This window comes from Triticum aestivum, chromosome 3D (assembly GCF_018294505.1).
Source record: "Triticum aestivum cultivar Chinese Spring chromosome 3D, IWGSC CS RefSeq v2.1, whole genome shotgun sequence".
Classification (NCBI taxonomy): Eukaryota; Viridiplantae; Streptophyta; class Magnoliopsida; order Poales; family Poaceae; genus Triticum; species Triticum aestivum.
The window spans coordinates 618,080,184-618,088,130 of record NC_057802.1 but is presented as its reverse complement, the minus strand read 5'-3'; positions in this window follow the sequence as shown (position 1 = coordinate 618,088,130).

The window sequence follows — 7,947 nt, the reverse complement described above, 5'->3', positions numbered from 1 at the left end:
CGTGTCATAATAAACAGAACGGTGGAAAGTTGCATGGCAATATATCTCGGAGTGGATATGGAAATGCCATAATAGGTAGGTATGGTGGCTGTTTTGAGGAAGATATAAGGAGGTTTATGTGTGATAGAGCGTATCGTATCACGGGGTTTGGATGCACCGGCGAAGTTTGCACCAACTCTCAAGGTGAGAAAGGGCAATGCACGGTACCGTAGAGGCTAGCAAATTGTGGAAGGGTAAGAGTGCGTATAATCCATGGACTCACATTAGTCATAAAGAACTCATATACTTATTGCAAAAGTTTATTAGCCCTCGAAGCAAAGTACTACTACGCATGCTCCTAGGGGAAGGGTTGGCAGGAGTTAACCATCGCGCGATCCCGACCTCCACACATAAGGAAGGCAATCAAAGAACACCCCATGCTTCAAATTTGTCACACAACGCTCACCATACGTGCATGCTACGGGACTTGCCAACTTTAACACAAGTATTTCTCAATTTCATATTTACCCAACTAGCATGACTCTAACATTACCACCTTTATATCTCAAAACAATTATCAAGTATCAAATTGATCATAGTGTTTAATGCACTCTATATTATAGTTTTTATTATACCCAACTTGGATGCCCATCATATTAGGACTAATTTTATAACCAAAGCAAATACCATGCTGCTCTAAAAGACTCTCAAACTAATATAAGGAAGCATGAGAGATCAATAATTTCTACAAAATAAAACCACCACCGTGCTCTAAAAAGATATAAGTGAAGCACTAGAGCAGAATTATCTAGCTCAAAAGATATAAGTGAAGCACATAGAGTATTTTAATAAATTCCGATTCATGTGTGTCTCTCCAAAAAGGTGTGTACAGCAAGGATTATTGTGGTAAACTAAAAAGCAAAGACTCATATCATACAAGACGCTCCAAGCAAAACACATATCATGTGGTGAATAAAAATATAGCCTCAAGTAAAGTTACCGATGGACGAAGACGAAAGAGGGGATGCCTTCCGGGGCATCCCCAAGCTTAGGCTTTTGGTTGTCCTTGAATTTTTCCTTGGGGTGCCTTGGGCATCCCCAAGCTTAGGCTCTTGCCACTCCTTATTCCATAATTCATCAAATCTTTACCCAAAGCTTGAAAACTTCACAACACAAAACTCAATAGAAAACTCGTAAGCTCCGTTAGTACAAGAAAACAAACCACCAATTTAAGGTACTGTAATGAACTCATTCTTTATTTATATTGGTGTTAAACCTACTGTATTCCAACTTCTCTATGGTTCATACCCCCCGATACTAGCCATAGATTCATCAAAATAAGCAAACAATACACGAAAAACAGAATCTGTCAAAAACAGAACAGTCTGTAGCAATCTGTAACTTTCGAATACTTCTGGAACCCCAAAAATTCTACCAAAATAGGAAGTCCTAGGCAATTTGTCTATTAATCTTATGCAAAAAGAATCAACTGAAAATCACATTTCGGTGATTTATTAAAATTATTCTCGTGCGCGCAAAAGTTTCTGTTTTTCAGCAAGATCAAATTAACTATCACCCAAGATGACCCTATAGGTTCTACATGGCACAAACAGTAATTAAAACATAAAGCCACATCTAAACAGAATCTAGATGAATTATTAATTACTAAACAGGAACAAAAAGCAAATAAAAATATAAAATTGGGTTGCCTCCCAACAAGCGCTATCGTTTAACGCCCCTAGCTAGGCATAATAGCGAGAATAGATCTAAGTATTGCGATCTTTGGTTATGCAATTCATAGGTGGCTCTCATAATAGATTCATAAGGTCATTTGATTTTATTCCTATTAAAGTGTTCCATGCCTTTCCTTAATGGAAATTGGAATCTAATGTTTCATTCTTTCATATCAATAATTGCACCAATCGTTCTGAGGAAAGTTCTACCAAGAATAATAGGACATGAAAGATTGCAATCTATATCAAGAACAATAAAATCTACGGGCACATAATTCCTATTTGCAACAATATGAACATCATTAATCCTTCCCATAGGTTTCTTAATGGTGGAACCCCGCAAGGTACAAGATTAAAGAGCACTCATCAAATTCACGGAAACCTAACACATCACACAAAGTTTTTGGAATCGTGGAAACACTAGCACCCAAATCACACAAAGCATAGCATTCATGATCTTTAATTTTAATTTTAATTGTAGGTTCCCACTCATCATAAAGTTTTCTAGGGATAGAAACTTCTAATTCAAGTTTTTCTTCATAAGATTGCATAAAAGCATCAACGATATGTTTAGTAAAAGCTTTATTTTGACTATAAGCATGAGGATAATTTAACACGGATTGCAACAAGGAAATACAACCTATTAGAGAACAATTATCATAATTAAATTCCTTGAAATCCAAAATAGTGGGTTCATTGCTATGTAAAGTTTTGACCTCTCCAATCCCACTTTTACCAAAAAAAATTGACCTGGAAGACTGCATGGCTTACACCCCACAGCATTTTATTAAAATTGGCAAAAGACAATACAAAAGGTTCCATAAGGAAGGAACAAAACAGAAAAGAAAGACTATACAAGCTAGGCTAAAATAAGCACTAAAAATAAGAAAGGAAAGATTACAATAAAGAAACACCTCAAGGGGGCAGGAAATCAATCCATTTGAGCAAAGCGACTCTGTGTCTGGTCTTGATCCTATGTGCTAGGAGAGAAATGTCATGGATAAATCGATTCCTCCACTGCCTGAAAGGTCTGATGTGCCTAAAGGCTTTGTCATTCCTGACTTTCCAGATATCCCACCATGTACGGAAGACCACTTCTGAGAAGAAGGGTTTATTAAAATCCTTCTTGGCATGAAGCGCAATGTGCACCATGTCCTGACTATTCAACCAGGTTATTTGAAGATAATTCCACACTCTCATGCTAAAGTTGCATTGAAAGAATAAGTGATTCCTGTCCTCAAGCGCTCCCGTGGGACAAAGAACACATTCAGGCCCATCATTGATTCTCCAATGTCTGCGTTGAATAATATCCTTGGTGTTTACTCTGTCCATAATAACAAGCCAGTCAAACATTTTAATTGTCATGGTACAACAAGATTTCCAGACCCAACTCAGAATGGGATTGGTAGGCATTGGTTGGTGGAAAAAATCATAGTACTTCTTTGCTGTATACTCAGATTTCTTCCCATGCCTCCAAGCCCAAGAGTCATTGCAATCAGAATCCAGGGAGATCTCAGACAGAATGCCAGAAAGCTGATTAAACTCCCTAAAAGCCAATTCAGACAAGGGTAAAGAGAACATGCTCTGCAAGTCACCTGCTTGTAACACTTCCACAACAGAGGAATTCTTCTGTAGGCAGTAAGAAAAGAGCCTGGGAAATCTGTCCTGGAGAGGGATGCATGAGTTATCTATCTCCCAAGAGTCAGACCAGAAACGCAGAGAATCTCCTCTTCCAACTGTAACCGAAGTAACAACCCTAAATTTATCCATCAATTTGCAGATATCTCTCCACCAAAAACAGCCACACAAAGTAGTGTCATGAGGAACTCTCTGAAAATAATAAGAGTCCCAAACCAAATGAACCCAAGACACATCTGCTCTGTTATAGAATTTGTTGAGGTATTTCAGAAGCAGAGCTTCATTTTGTAGACCCAGATTTAGTATTCCAAGCCCACCCTTAAGCTTAGGCCTACAGACCAGAGGCCAGGCAACCAAAGAATGCCCCTTCTCCTGACCATATTTTCTCCACAGACATTGTCTCTGAATTCTTTCTAGTTGGTTTAGGATTCCCTGTGGTATAGATAGACTACAAAGGAAAAAAAATGGGCAGTGAAGAGATAACAAAGTTTACCAACTGCAGCTTGCTACCTTGAGGCAGAAACCAGGAGCTAGCAGTTAACCTTCTTTCCATGCAGTCAACCAAAGGCAGGAAATCAACAATTTTGGGTCTAGTTGTTCCCACTTGTAACCCTAGATATGTGAAAGGCATTACACCTAACTGACACCCAAATTGTGCAGCAAGGGCATTGGCAACATTGGTTTCCACATTAATTGGGTACATTAAAGATTTGTGAAAGTTGATCTGCAATCCAGTTGCCAAAGAGAAGGAATTCAAAACTGCTTTAAGCACCTCCAACTGGGTTGCATCAGCAGACACAAAAAGCAATGTATCATCTGCATACTGAACCACTGGATAGTCAGGGTCATGTGTTGCCAGAGGCAAAGAAAGAAGGCCATGATTCAGAAGATCATTAATCATACTCTGCAACAGATCAGCAGCAATCACAAACAACAGTGGTGAGATAGGATCACCTTGCTTGACACCACATTTGCACTTGAAATGCTTTCCAGGTACACCATTCGGTAAGATTGAGGAAGTTGCAGATGACAACACATTTACCAATTTTTGCATCGAGATCTAAAAACTCCGAATCATTGTGACGCCTTTTAACTAAAGTTGACTCATCTCCAGTCCCATCTTTATCAAGATTCATACTGCAAACAAAGATTTAATAGGGGACACATCAATCACTTTTAGATCTTCATCCCTATTATCATGAAAACTAGAAGAACACGCTTTTACAAAGCAATCTTTCTTAGCACGCATCCTAGTGGTTCTTTCTTTGCACTCATCAATGGAAATTCTCATGGCTTTGAGAGACTCATTGATATCATGCTTAGGTGGGATAGATCTAAGTTTCAAAGAATCTACATCAAGAGAAATTCTATCTACGTTCCTAGCCAATTCATCAATCTTAGGCATTTTTTCTTCAAGCAAAGCATTGAAATTCTTTTGAGAAATCATAAACTCTTTAACATTAATCTCAAAGTCAGAGGGCATCTTATTAAAATTTCCATAAGAGTTGTTGGGGAATTACCATAATTATTAGAGGAATTACTAGGATACGACCTAGGATTAAAGTTTCCTCTATACACGTTGTTACCAAAATTATTCCTACCAACAAAATTCACATCCATAGATTCATTATTATTCTCAATCAAAGTAGACAAAGGAATATCATTAGGATCAATAGGAGCACTCTTATTAGCAAACAATTTCATAAGTTCATCCATCTTTCCATTCAGAACATTAATCTCTTTTATCGCATGAACCTTTTTACTAGTAGATCTTTCGGTGTGCCATTGAGAATAATTAACTATAATATTATCTAGGATTTTAGTAGCTTCTCCTAAAGTGATTTCCATAAAATTACCTCCCGCGGCCGAATCTAAAAGATTTCTAGAAGCAAAATTCAACCCGGCATAAAAATTTTGTATGATCATCCATAAATTTAACCCATGTGTAGGGCAATTGTGAATCATTAATTTCATCCTTTCCCAAGATTGTGCAACATGTTCATGATCAAGTTGCTTAAAATTCATAATATCGTTTCTAAGAGAGATGATCTTAGTGGGAGGAAAATACTTAGAGATAATAGCATCTTTGAACTTATTCCATGAATCAATACTATTTTTAGGCAAAGACGAAAACCAAGTTTTAGCACGATCTCTAAGCGAAAACGGAAATAGCTTCAACTTAACAATATCATTATCCAAGTCTTTCTTCTTTTTCATATCACACAAATCAACAAAGTTGTTTAGATGAGTAGCGACATCTTCACTAGGAAGGCTAGAGAATTGATCTTTCATGACAAGATTCAACAAAGTAGCATTAATTTCACAAGATTCAGCATCGGTAAGGGGAGCAATCGGAGTGCTAAGAAAATCATTGTTGTTGGTATCGGAGAAACCACAAAATTTAGTATTATCTTGAGCCATCATGACAAACAATCCAACACACAAGCACATAAGAGGCAAGCGGAAAAAAGGCGAACGGGAAAAAGAGGGCGAATAAAACGGCAAGGGTGAAGTGGGGGAGAGTAAAACGAGAGGCAAATGGCAAATAATGTAATGCAAGGGATAAGAGTTTGTGATGGGTACTTGGTATGTCTTGACTTGTGCGTAGACTCCCCGGCAACAGCGCTAGAAATCCTTCTTGCTACCTCTTGAGCATGCGTTGGTTTTCCCTTGAAGAGGAAAGGGTGATGCAACAAAGTAGTGTAAGTATTTCCCTTAGTTTTTGAGAACCAAGGTATCAATCCAGTAGGAGGATACACGCAAATCCCTCGTACCTGCACAAACAAATAAGAACCTTGCAACCAACGCGATAAAGGGGTTGTCAATCCCTTCACGGCCACTTGCAAAAGTGAGATCTGATAGAGATAATAAATAGTTTTGGTATTTTTATGATATAGATTGGAAAGTAAAGATTGCAAAATAAAGTAGATCGGAAACTTATATGATGGAAAATAGACCCGTGTGGCATAGGTTTCACTAGTGGCTTCTCTCAAGATAGCATAAGTATTACGGTGGGTGAACAAATTACTGTCGAGCAATTGATAGAAAAGTGCATAATTATGAGAGTATCTAGGCATGATCATGTATATAGGCATCACGTCGGCGACAAGTAGATCAAAACAATTCTGCATCTACTACTATTACTCCACACATCGACCGCTATCCAGGATGCATCTAGAGTATTAAGTTCATAAGAACAGAGTAACGCATTAGGCAAGATGACATTAAGTAGAGGGATAAACTCAAGCAATATGATATAAACCCAATATTTTTATCCTCGATGGCAACAATACAATACGTGCCTTGCTGCCCCTGCTGTCACTGGGAAAGGACACCGCAAGATTGAACCCAAAGCTAAGCACTTCTCCCATTGCGAGAAAGATCAGTCTAGTAGGCCAAACCAAACTGATAATTCGAAGAGACTTGCAAAGATAACCAATCATATATAAAAGAATTTAGAGGAGATTCAAATATTGTTAATAGATAATCTTGATCATAAACCCACAATTCATCGGATCTCGACAAACACACCGCAAAAAGAATTACATCGAATAGATCTCCAAGAAGATCAAGGAGAACTGTGTATTGAGATCCAAAGAGAGAGAAGAAGCCATCTAGCTAACAACTATGGACCCGAAGGTCTGTGGTAAACTACTCACACTTCATCGGAGATGCTATGGTGTTGATGTAGAAGCCCTCCGTGATCGATGCCCCCTCTGGCGGAGCACCGGAAAAGGCCCCAAGATGGGATCTCACAGGTACAGAAGGTTGCGGCGGTGGAAATAGGGTTTCGTGGTGCTCCTGGATGTTTTCAGGGTATATGAGTATATATAGGCGAAGGAAGTTGGTCAAGGGAGCCACGAGGGGCCCAAGAGGGTGGGGGCGCGCCTACCCCCCACCCCCACCCGGGCGCGCCTCCCTGCCTCGTGGCCGCCCCGTTTCTTTCTTGACGTCCACTCCAAGTCTCCTGGATTGCGTTTGTTCCAAAAATAACTCTCCCGAAGGTTTCATTCCGTTTGGACTCCGCTTGATATTCCTGTTATGCGAAACACCGAAATAGGCAAAAAACAGCAATTTGGGCTGGGCCTCCGGTTATTAGGTTAGTCCCAAAAATAATATAAAAGTGTATAACAAAGCCCATTAAACATCCAAAACAGGTAATATAATAGCATGAAACATCCAAAATTAGATATGTTGGAGACGTATCAGGGAGCATAGCTATATTTGTTGAGTCACTTGGGATTATTATCATATTATGACTATGAAGAATCTTAAGGATGCTAAGACTAGGATATTTCCCTCAAAGACGAGGGGAGGTAAGGAACTGCCATCCAGCTCCGCTTTAGATTCACCTTCTGTTATAAGTAAACATGCAACACCACAACATCCTATTAATTCTGATATGTCGCAAGTTATTGATGATGCTACTTCTGCTATGAATGCTACTCATGATGATGCCAGTAGCTTGCTTGATGATGATGTGCCATTAGGTCCATTTCTTGATGAACAAATTGCAAGAGTAAGACAACATGATATTGTTGAATGTGATGATGAACTTGAAACTGAAAATCTTGAAACACCCACTAGAACTAGTCCT